This window comes from Acomys russatus, chromosome 28 (genome assembly GCF_903995435.1).
Source record: "Acomys russatus chromosome 28, mAcoRus1.1, whole genome shotgun sequence".
In the NCBI taxonomy this organism is placed as follows: domain Eukaryota; kingdom Metazoa; phylum Chordata; class Mammalia; order Rodentia; family Muridae; genus Acomys; species Acomys russatus.
The window spans coordinates 34,445,472-34,457,554 of NC_067164.1; positions in this window are offsets into that span (position 1 = coordinate 34,445,472).

The following is a 12,083-nucleotide window of genomic DNA, read 5'->3' on the forward strand; positions in this document are numbered from 1 at the left end:
TGTGACAGGCTGGATGCCGTGGCTCATGCACGCCTTTAGTCTCAGAACTCAAGGAGGCAGAGGCAGGCGGATCGCTGTGAGTTCAAGGCCAGCCTGGTCTACAAAGTGAGTCTTGGACAGCCAGGGCTACACAGAGAAACCCTGTCTCGGAAAGAGAAAGAAAGAAAGAAAGAAAGAAAGAAAGAAAGAAAGAAAGAAAGAAGAGAAAGAAGAGAGAGAGAGAGAGAAAGAGAGGGAGGGAGGGAGGGAGGGAAGGAGGGAGGGAAGGGAAGGACGACAGGCTCTGTCTGGATGTAGTTCCAAGGTGGAACACTTGCCTTGTTGATGTTCCCCAAATTTGTGATGGACCCTAGTGCTCCATGTAGCAGTATTAGGAGGCAGAGTATTTAGAGGATAATTAGATCTTGAAATTCCTTCAGAATAAGATTAGGGCTCGCACAGAACAAGCCCCCTCTCTGTCCACTCTGTGATGAACAGCCTTTACCTGATGCCTTGATCTCCGACTTCCCACTCTCTCAAACTATGACCAATAAATTTCCATTATTTTAAACTATCTAGTGAAAAGTACTTTGTTATAGCAACCTGAACAGACTGTGCTGGAAAATATGACAAAACCCAGTGTTTTCACTGTGATAAATATACCATAAAATATTCGCAAGTGTGAGTTTTCAACTTTAGTCTGTTCCATACCTATTTAGCACCTAATCATCATCATTTAGTTGAGAGGCCAGACAAGAATAAGGCTCTGACTCTTATTTTGAATCTACCTTCTGCTACTCAGAAACCAAGACAATTTTCTTCGGCTATGAAATGCCATGACAACAGCCACAGCATCTATGTACAGTAGCTGTTAGCTACCTATTGACTGTCCACAGACGGCACAGAAACTAACTTAGCTAATGTCCCAGCAGCCACTTTAACAGCAGTCCACAAAGCTGGCTGAGGATCAAAATCAATTGGAGAGCTTTTGAGAAACATAAATTCCCAGGCCCTGATGCATTTTTTTACAAAGCTCCCTAGGGGATTTAGATGTGCAGCCATATTTGGAACCCATGGCTTTTTGGTATTCAGAGACTCGCCAGGGGGGAGTTCTTTCCACAATGTTCCTTGAAAGTCAAGAATTTAAGCTTCTGAATAAAGGACGAATAGATTCTTTATAACAGGTAACTTTACACACGCTTTTACCGCCCCTGAGGGAGCATTGGAAAAGGGGACGTTTGAGTGTTATTTAAGGGAAGGTAGAGCTGCAGAAACTTAATCTCCTAGAAAATCCTGACCTCTATTATATATTTATATATTCTCATTGTAGTCACCAGGTCTTTAATCCCCTACTTTCATTTTTCAGTCTACTAGAGCCAGGAACATGCCCTTTCATTTAGCTTGAGTTTGCTCATTCTATTACTTAGCTGCCATTTTTTCAGAAAATAGTCATGGCAAATTTGAGCCCAGGTGAAAAGGCTGCCCAAAACTGTGCCCAGGTGGAAAAGGCTGCCCAAGACTGTGCCCAGGTGGAAAAGGCTGCCCAAGACTGTGCCCAAGTGGAAAAGGCTGCCCAAGAGAGGAGGCACTGAGAAAACACTAGGAGGAGAAAAGGAATGCAGACGGACATTACACAGTGTTTTAAAGTGTCATCCCAGGGTTAGACTTATTGGTTAATAAAATCTGTGTGTGTGTGTGTCTCTCTCTCTGTCTCTGTCTCTATCTCTGTCTCTCTTTGTCTCTCTGTCTGATTGTCTGTCTCTCTCTCTCTCTCTCTCTCTCTCTCTCTCTCTCTCTCTCTCTCTCTCTCTGTCTCTCTGTGTGTGTGTGTGTGTGTGTGTGCAATTTCGTACCTTTTGAAGAACAGGAAAAGACAATGAACAAAATGGAGACTCTAAAAACTCTACCTGAGAAAGAGAAGAAAGTGTGTGTGTGTGTGTGTGTGTGTGTGTGTGTGTGTGTGTGTGTGTGTGTGTGTAGAACACCTCAAGGGTGGGGCTTGAGGATGGGATTGCTGAGGACATCATGAAAGACAGAAGAGCAGCACTAAAGGCCAGCAAGATGGCTCGGCCAGGAAAAGCACTTTCTGCCAAGTGTGTTAACATGAGTCCCACCCCTAGGACCCACGTGATGGAAGGGAAAGAACTGAATCCCTCTTATTATCTTCTCACCTCCATGTGTGTACTGTGACATATGTATATACATGTACACACACAGAGAGAGAGAGACAGAGACAGAGAGGCAGAGACAGAGAGGCAGAGACAGAGAGAGAACTGGTAAAAATGGTCCACTAAAATTTAAAAAAAAAAATTTTTTTTTTCAGCATCTGAGACGCCTTCCACCAAGCTGTCAGTGTGGTCCAGTCACATCATCAGGGCTGGATTCTGCTTCCACAGCAAAACCATTTGTGGCGGTTCGTCTTGACTTTACTTCACAATGCACCTGGACGTTCCCATATTTGTAATAACTGCTCCTTTGGAGCAGCACTTTATTTTCTGTTCTTTTATTGTTGGGTTACAAAGATGTCAATAAGAATTATGATTAAAAACAACATTTCACACAGAGCCTTGTAAGCACCTGCAGGTGCTCTGCCATCCCTTGGCCCAATTTCTCTTCTCGCTGCATTTCCCTAAAAGCTTCTCTGAGGACACAGCTAAGTCACAATCAATGGGCAACTGTGATGTGGATTAAGTCCAGGAGTTTCATACAAAGATAAGGCAGTAATCTATGAATGAGCAAAGGTCAGGCCTGAGTCAGAGAATGGCTTCCCCACGGCTGAGCCTGCTGCTGCCTCTCATCACATCATAAAAGCCTCCAGAATATAGGTACTCCTTCCTGTTAGCTGACTTCTAAAGGCTTGGAGTTTCGTGTGTAGACACATTTTCTTTTCAAAGTGAATTGGTACTCATTTTGGTTGAGAAAAGTTTGACATTAAGATGTCCTTGGAGCAAACAGAAATTCTATCCCTATCCCTAGAAAGCCACCCTGAGAAAGCTATACTGACATTTACATAAATCTGAATCTGCCATAGCAGTATTGTCCTCTCAAAAGCCTACCATGAGCATAAACATCTGACTTATGACAGGAAATAGCCAAATAGTGAAAAAATCGGGCACCCACTTTTAACTGCTTAAAAGGAATTACACTTATGATGAAGCATTGACGTGGGAGATCCTTACAAATTCGTGGAAAGGGAAGAAAGCTGCACTGCTTCTAAAGTATGATTTAAATATTAATGATGTGACAGCAGATGTGGCAGGAGAAGATACATTGGCTTTTTACATGTGAGCGCTCCTGGGCTGGCCTCATTCTGTGTCTTAGTCATTTGGACAGAAAGAGGGTCATACATAATATTCTTTGCTGTGAATGCTTATATAAAGCACACTGTATCATTTTTGCCATGGTTCTTGGTAGGTGCTGGCTGCTTTCATAATTATTTCACCATTGTTTTACTATGCTGCCGTAGTCCCATGTTCATGTTGCTCTGATAGTTCTGCCTTTTTAAAAGTAAGATTTACTTTGTTAATACTTGTTTTGATTATTTTATTCTTTTATGTAAATGGTGTTTTTTGCCTGCATGTATGTCTGAGCACCTCTTTTTTGCTTAGTGCCGTCGGAGGTCAGAAGAGGACTTTTCAGAACTGGAGTCACATCCAGTTGTGAGCTGCCACGTGGCTGCTGGGAATTGAACTCAGGTCCTCTGAACGAGCAGCCAGTATTCTTAGCTCATGAATTATCTATCCAGCTCCAGTATGGACATTTTAAAAACATAAAAGAAACGAAGTCCCAGGTGTTCACAGGAAGGAGTTGCTTGTGCAAAGTGAGTTTGATATGAGATTGTTGCTTTCTGGTTGTACCTTTCCGTGTCTTTTAAGCAACTCAGGGTTAGTATGAGCGGTACTTTCCAATTCAGTGAGAGAAAAAAGTAAAACCACCCAATGAAAACACAGGCTATGTCTCACAGTGAACTTTCAAGCCTTGAAACTCAAAACTTATTTGCAAGAGCATCATTCAGCCACAGCAAATAAAAAGCACACGCCACCAGCCAACCTCCACCATATGCGTGTGACTTCTGAGACAGGGCTTCAACTGCTCAGAGTAAGAAGGGTTCCCCCCCCCCCCCCCCCCGCTTCAAAACTACTAAGCTATAGTCCAAGCCTACTCAGGCCCACTTACGTGTCCACTTCATTGACACACTTTATTTCATCAGCAGGGTACTGGATGCTTTATTCAGCTCTACTCTTGCATTAAAAAAAAAAAAAAATACCACTTACAAGAAAGAAAAGGATCTCCAGTATTGAATAGGACTGCTTGCTCTGAAACAGAATGCCATCGTCTCAGGCTTAACCCTGTAGGGTTATCACCACAGACGGGAGCTGGCAAAGCATCATGGGAGTCAGAGAGCAGCAGGGACACATCTTAATTTGTTTTACAAGCTGCCACCCCCAAGAGTGTAAATAAGACCCGATAAGAACTATAAGCTTTCCAAATCTCTGATTTTTTTTTTTTTTTTGGTCCCCTCACTCCAACCACCTAATGCTCTCCGAAAAGCTCAAATTTCTACCCTGGGAATCCCATGCCATGTTTAATTGAACTGACACAGGCAGACCCTCCACTTCTAAGGGAAGCTTAGAGGTTCAATTTCAAAAGAATCTTCATATGTTTTATATTTAAATTTATAAAAACTAAAACTAGCCAGCCTCTGGGACAAATGACATACCAGTTCTGAACTGAGTTTGTTGAGGTTTGGTTTTGTTCCTCGTTGCTTTACGCATTGCCTGGGACATGGTTTGTTGGTCCATGCAATGTAGAAGTTGAAGAAGCCCTTCAGACTAATTCTCTTGACAGAGGGGATAATTACAAAATGAGCCAATTACAGCTGGTTTAGAAGATGACAGTTGAGGCAGGCAGAAACGAGATTTCATTCGCTGGGCAGCCAGATCCCGTCACATAAGCAGATAGTAAGGCTTTAAGACAGCCCAGATTATATCACTCACGATCATGGAGCCCCGCTGCTTGCTTGCTGCCGGATGACAAAGGATGCAGTGATTTTTAAAGAAATAGAAGGGAAGGAAAGAAATGACATGTTTGTTTGCTGTACCTTGTCAGCTGCCTGCCATGTTATTCTGGGTCTGCCTAGGAGCCCATAGGCTCTCGCTCCATTGTGCTGTTCATGGTCCCCACAACCCTAAGTATGTTGCTTTAGCACTCTGACCCTTATTTGTATTGCATTAAAAAAATAAAATTATAAGCGGGATTTATACAGAATAATTTAAAATATGTCAATGAAATTAACTCTTTTCTCTATTGTTGTCTTATGGATTGAGATAAAATGGCCCATGCTACCCACCGAAAAGAAACAAAAGAAAGAAAATACACCTTAAATGGATTTTGTTGCCAAAGTCAGAGTATATCTCAGACGATCTGACTTAAAGTCTAAGCTCCATGGAATTTTACTCTGGGGGCCTCATGGCAAATGTCCAATAGTCTGCACTGCCAGAGGATAAAGAAAAAGACTGGATTTCAAAGCCAAGAGGGCAGGCAAGCCAACGCTGAGGAATCGATCTGCAAAGGCTACCCCACACGTGGGTAACTCCCGCAGCTAGCTCACAGGCGAAAGGAGTAAGGATTTATTAATTCGAGGAATGCTAATTATTTTTGTGGACTAACGCCAGAGCAGTTAAAACACAGATTTAAGTTTGTAGAGGGGGTTGGGGGTAGACTGCTTTAGTGGGTGTTTACAAAGCCCTTCTGTGAGGTCTCCACAGCACAGCCGGGGTGCCCCCCCCAAAGTCTTCCTGAAGACCTGCTTTAACTAGTTAGCTCCAGTGTGAGGTATTTTTAACCATCTTTCTTTTCTGTCTTGTTTTCCATGCTCTAAAGACACAGCATGAACCTGGTAAGTGAGATGCTGGTGGCCTCGAGACTGTCGTCTATATAGTCGCCAGTCTCATTCATCCTACTCCACTTTAGGTCCTATCTCTCTTCCGAGGACCCTCCCCACAGGCAGATCAATGGCCACCTCTCAGTCCTTATTCAGGCCCTGGCTTGGCGTTTATGCTGTTTGACCTACTGTTTCCAAGATATAGGACCCCTGCCCCCACTACCCCACAACGGTCTCTACCGCATTGATCTTACCGCCTGATTTTACTAACACATGAGCGCCTTCCACAGCCACCTTCCGCCTGACCATTTCTCTCCAGCTGAAGCACAGGGACTTGACCCATAAAATCTAGGCCCACAGGTTTCCCTCAGCATGATTGTTCTCTGTATTCCATGAATGAACTTCATGAACTCAGCACCCTCACCATTCTGACCACCGCCTGAAACCGGGGCCTCGTGTCTTTTACTTCCCTTATCCTGAAAATTTTCAGGCTTACACTTAAGTAGTTTTCACTTTTCATTTCAACATGCCTGTATCATAACTATAGCATAAAAGTGCCATGGGCTGCATATGCCAATTAATATTCCTGTTCTTTTTCCCCATGATACTACATGGACGTTACATTATTACTTCATGACAGCAACAATGAACAGTTTCCCTAAAATGAGTTATTTTAGGAAAACTTTGATGCCGAGTCCTTACTAAACCTCCAAGGCAACAGGGGAGGTTATAACTACGCAGACATTTTCAGTTGGAATGTTAAAGGACAGTGTCCATTATGCCGTGGGCCGCTCAGAGGGCACAGGCACTGTCAGAAGGCCTTTCACTCACCTTGACCAGCAACAAGATCAGCATCTGTGTACATGAGAGCCCGGGATCCAATCTCTCAACAGAATCCCCTCCACCCAGAGTCATTTAAAGTCTTCTGTCACCACAGAACCATACCAGAAAGGCTTAAAAGTTCCATTCTCAGGAGCTGATAAGGTGTTAGCCTAGCATGCACTAAGGTCTGGGCTTCATCTCTGATTTGCTGTAAGTAAAATGTCATGGTCCAATCCTGTACTCCCACAGCTTAGGCCGTGGAAATACATACATACATATATTTTTTTTCTCATTGTTTACTTAGGTTGACATCAGAAACCTAAATAAGAATGAATGAAAAAATTGTAACTGGAAGTAATCAAACTACTCCCTCTCCAGAAAGAGCAAAAAGACTCACTGCATCTCAGAAAAGCTACACTTCATGTTCTGTGAAACGCAGTGAAGCCACAGGCAGCAGGTGAGCTTGAGCCCTCATAAGTCACTATTATTGAAATGTTACAAAAATGGCAACCAACAGATAAGCTTCTTGATCAGCTTGAGAAAATATCCAAAGAGATTTTTGTAAGTTTTCAGGGAGAAGAAAGGTCATTTTTGTTTCTTTTTAGATTTTTCTCTTGAGATATTTCTAAAGCCCATCTCTTACGGCAGCCATGTACAGCCCCAAGCATCAAACAGTAGAACTCAAAAGCCAAGGAAAACTGAGTTCGAGTCGCCATAAAATATAATCAGTAACTGAAAGCCAATATTTCAAGTTTCACCTTGAAGACTCTATGTGTTTTTTTATCCCAAGGCAAGGCATAGTTTAAAATAATTCCCACTCACATAGTTAAGATTTGGATTTACCTTCTAACTAGTAGATGGGGCTGGAAGACTTTGTCCTTTATAAAAAATAATTCAGGAAATTCAGCCATTCTCTACTCAGTTTGAAGGCGATAAGGCTGTTGTTGATTTAAATTACTCCCCCTAAGCAAGAATGTTGCTATTTCTTTCTTTCTTTTTCAGGAGCTCTTGATTTCCTTCCTTTTGTGCATTCTGGTATTTCCCCCTCCCTAAGTTTTATACACGTGGGGGAGGGGAGAAGGCAGGAAGAGATTCACATTAAACGCACCCAACCTTTCAGCTTCAACCCTTTTTTTCTGCTGCAGATGACTAAGCCTAAGACGTAGATATTCAATACTTACCTCTGCTGAGAACAGATGCCCAAACACAGGAGTGGGAGACACACAAAGCAAAGAGAAGTTAGGCAGCTGACCACACTTCCACTTGTAAGAATATTACCATCTGGTGAAGAAAATAGTCAAGAAAAGTCAGTGTTTGTTTAAAGGTTAGTCATCCACAAGCCTATTAAACTGTTGTGTTTTTGTTACCTCTCGCTTTCTGTGTGCGCTAAGCAACATTGTAAGCATGTTGAAGACATTGAGTACCACTGAGACCCTTAGCGTGGTGGATGGGATGCTTCAAAAAGTCCACACCAAGCCACTTCTCTGTCTCCGTCTCCCCCTCCCCCCTCCTCCTCCTCCTTCTTCCTGTTACCTGTGGATCACGATGTAGAACTCTCAGCTCCTTCTCAATCACCATGTTGGCCTGCACGCTGCCATGCTTGCCACCATGATAATACAACTGGCTAAACCATTGAAACTATAAGCCAGCCCCAACTTAAATGTTTACTTTCATAAGAGTTGCCTTGGTCATGGTGTCTCTTCACAGCGATAGAACTAAGATATGCCCATTTTAAAGACTGGGAAGTGAGCCTTGGAAACAATTGCCAAGTTGCTGAAGATGATCTGGGATTTGAAGGCAAGCTCTTATGTGCCACTGACTGCATTCTCCCTACCTTTCCTTGATCCAGGCAGCTTCTAATGGCACGACAACAGACATTTTTGTCAATATTTGCCAAATAATGGGAGTAGGATCTATTCTTTCATAATTTTTTTACAGTAAAAAATACTGTCCAGTTCTCCTTTGTGATTTCTATGACAGAATTTGTTTTTTTTTTTTTTTCCCCTTCCATTTTGTATTTGTTTCACTAAATATGAACACAATATTGAACGCTGGATCTAAAAAGTGGCATGTGGCTGTTTCCCAGTCCTAACCTCTGGACCATGGAGCATACCCCCTTGTTTCTTTTTTGGATATCAAAGAAATGGAAATCACACCAACTTCAAGCTAATAACTTCTTTAGCACAAACAGAACACGTATCAGAAAAGAAAGCACAGACGCAGAACAACAGTCTGTGATGTGGTCCAGCTATGCCACTCCTAAGTAAATGCTTGAAGGACTCTCCAGCCAGCACAGCAAAGACATAGATGCACACCACGTCTATTGCCCTACTAGTCACGATATCTGAGGTAAGGTGTAGGCATAGGTATCCTACTTCTTAGGTTAAGAATCTATGCATGTTTCTGAAAATACCCACACATCACACTTCAGATATGACACTCAGGCTGATGTTCACCCTCTCAGGGATTTTTTTCCCCCTTGTCTCTTTTTGTTCATTTCAAAGCATGCACCCACACACAGCCCTTGAGCGGGCAAGGTGTGCTAGGCACTTAGGTTCATAGACTGTTCGTTCGGCTTTAGAGCTGATAATCAGCTTGGAAAGAGCCTCTTTGTTGTCTCAAAAAATAGCAGGGAAGAGACAGCAAATGCCTCATCCACATGAGCTCTCAAGCCATCAGCCACTGTGGGTAACTGCTTTCTCCCCATGTTCCTTTCTGACCCAAGGGTGTCCACACTGCCATAAGTCCAGTAGGCACTTGGGGGGAAGTACGGCCAAGCAGGACCCAGAGAGATGCCGGGCACACAGCCTGCAGGAGCTACATCTGCACATGATGGCTGAAAGATTCAGACTAGAAGAAGTGATTTCACAGCATGCTGAACCCAGCTCTTTACTTCTTGGTGCCAATTGCTGTTGTCTTTACTCTCCCTGGGAAAATTTCTCTCTTCAGTGAAAATCCAACAGTGACTCATGAAGACCCCACAAGGAGAGAATTGAGCTCCATGGTGGAGAACACCTGTGAAGAAGGCCACCCGGGGCTGTTCTCCTGCAGAGTGGGTCTGCTGGGCACGCAGCCATTCGCTCCACCCGGCCATCTCTGACCCAGGTTACTGTAAAGCTAATGATTTGCTGTAATCCAACCCAAATAAGAGTAGGCAATGTTTCAAAACTTTTAATGAAAAAAAAAATGTATTCCTACCTTTGACCCGAGCTATTTTTTCTTCAAATATTTAAAAGTCAAACACACAGTAAGCCTATGCTTTTATTTCAAACCAGAAAACCACCCTCACTGTATTTGATCACCAACCCCCCCCCCCCCCCCCCCCCCCCCCCCCCGCCGCTTAGTTTAATTTTCAGGCTGGCTTATCATACGTCATGCATTGGACTTCCAACCAGATGCGATGGTAACAGGCAAGAATTCAGGATTTATTTGTTAACTGGAAAACACATAAAGTCTTGGCTTTGTGGGTCAATGGCTTTTCTGTATCCATTTTTCAAGAAGAGTTAAAGTTTTAGCAGGGCTGATAAAAGCGGGAGTCGTCTTTGTGAAACACATTGCCCGCAGCTGTGGTGAAGCAGCCATCACAAACAGTCACAGCCCTCCGTACTCCACCTCTGTGACATCGTTGCTGCAATTTAAATAGAATTCACATGTGGGAAGCAGTGGCTTCCAAATTAAAAGTAGCTTCCAACTGATGTTGAAGGCTAGGAAGGAAGGAAAGCGGCAGTCACACAATTTCGTGTGTGTGTGTGTGTGTGTGTGTGTCTTTGAAGTCACTCTCTAAGATGGTCTGTGTGTTGCCAGGCTTTGCCTCTGTGCTATCCTGAAAACAGTACTCAAATCGATGGTCATTTGCTCAGGTTTTTTTTCCTCCCTGTCTTTTTGTACATTTCAGAGCACGTGCCCATACACAGGTAAGTCCACAGCTCTTGAGCAAGCAGGGCTTGCCGGACATGAGGTATTAATAAGAAGACACTTTCCCCAGAGTCCAAAGCACCTTTGCTTTTCTGAGGCAAGAGTTCTTGTTCCATGAGGCCATGTTCACTGGGAATGGTAGAGCACTCCGGTAATGCCAGCACACGGAAGGCTGAGACAGGGACTGTGACCTTGGGGTCACGGGCTATGTAGTGAGACTATGTATCAAAACAAGAAAGAAAAGGGTTTTCTGGGGGCTGGAGAGATGGCTCAGAGGTTAAGAGCACTGGCTGTTCTTCCAGAGGCCCTGAGTTCAATTCCCAGCAACCACATGGTGGCTCACACCCATCTATAATGAGATCTGGTGCCCTCTTCTTGTGATCAGCTGTATATTCAGACACACATTGTATACATAATAAATACATCTTTAAAAAAAAGGTTTCTGCTTGAAAATGTGAGAGTAAGAAGCACCTGAGCCTTCCATCTTCGGCTGCTGTCCACTGAGTGTCTGTTGGAGTTATAAAGACAGAGCCGAGAAGGCAGGTGGCTGCAGACCAGAGGCACTCAATCGGTAAGAAGGATGGTGGAGTTGGAAACAGGTTCAGGATGTCTTTTGGACACCTGCTGTTTTCCCTCTGGTATCGATTTGTCCCGTGGTAACCTGCAAGTTACTGCAGTACATGCTTCTGTAGAACAGAATTAACTTTCTGTTTATTTTCAGGATAAAATAAACCCCAAGCTGCTTTTCAAGTAATCGGAACAAGATTGCGTTTGCCTTCCTTCTTCAAACCGAAAGGCAGAGTTTTGTTTGGATGTGAGACTATGGCTAAAGAAAAGATGAGGTCTGGGCAAGAACACCTGTGCTTTAGAGCATCCATGCATGCCTGCATGACTGGCCCACCTTGATTTGAAGCCAACGCTCCTGTGTTTACCAAGACAGGACCAAGACACTAAAGACCTGCGGAGTTGTGCCTGTTGGCTGTCGGGATCCAGGCATTATGTAAAGTTCTGCCCATTAGAGGAGCAGACTTCATCCTGGAAGTGGAGTTTCAATAGAAGACAGGACCAAATGCCTTCTCCTCAGAGAAGATGCGGGCTGCCCCATGAAGGGTTACCAGGAATCCACAGCAGCATCAAGAGGCTTCTCTATTAGCTCAGGTGAAAGAGACTGCAGTGGGCATTGGTGGTGAGATCAGAGGTATTGAAGCTGCTTAGAATCAGCATGCGTTTTGAAAACACAGCTAACAGGACCCCCTCCTGTGAAAGGTGAGTGGCAAACTACGATGGAATGGGAGGCGTGTGTGTGTGAACGTTAAAGGAGGGGGAGGGATTCTACAACCTTTCAGGACTAAGTGTGTTCAGATGTTCACGGGACCTGAGTTCCAGAGAGCACAGGGAACGGACACGTCTCATTTCTCGTAAGAAGCCAGTACACATGCCATCTACACTGCCCCTCCAAAGGCTGGGGGTGGGGAGGCATGGG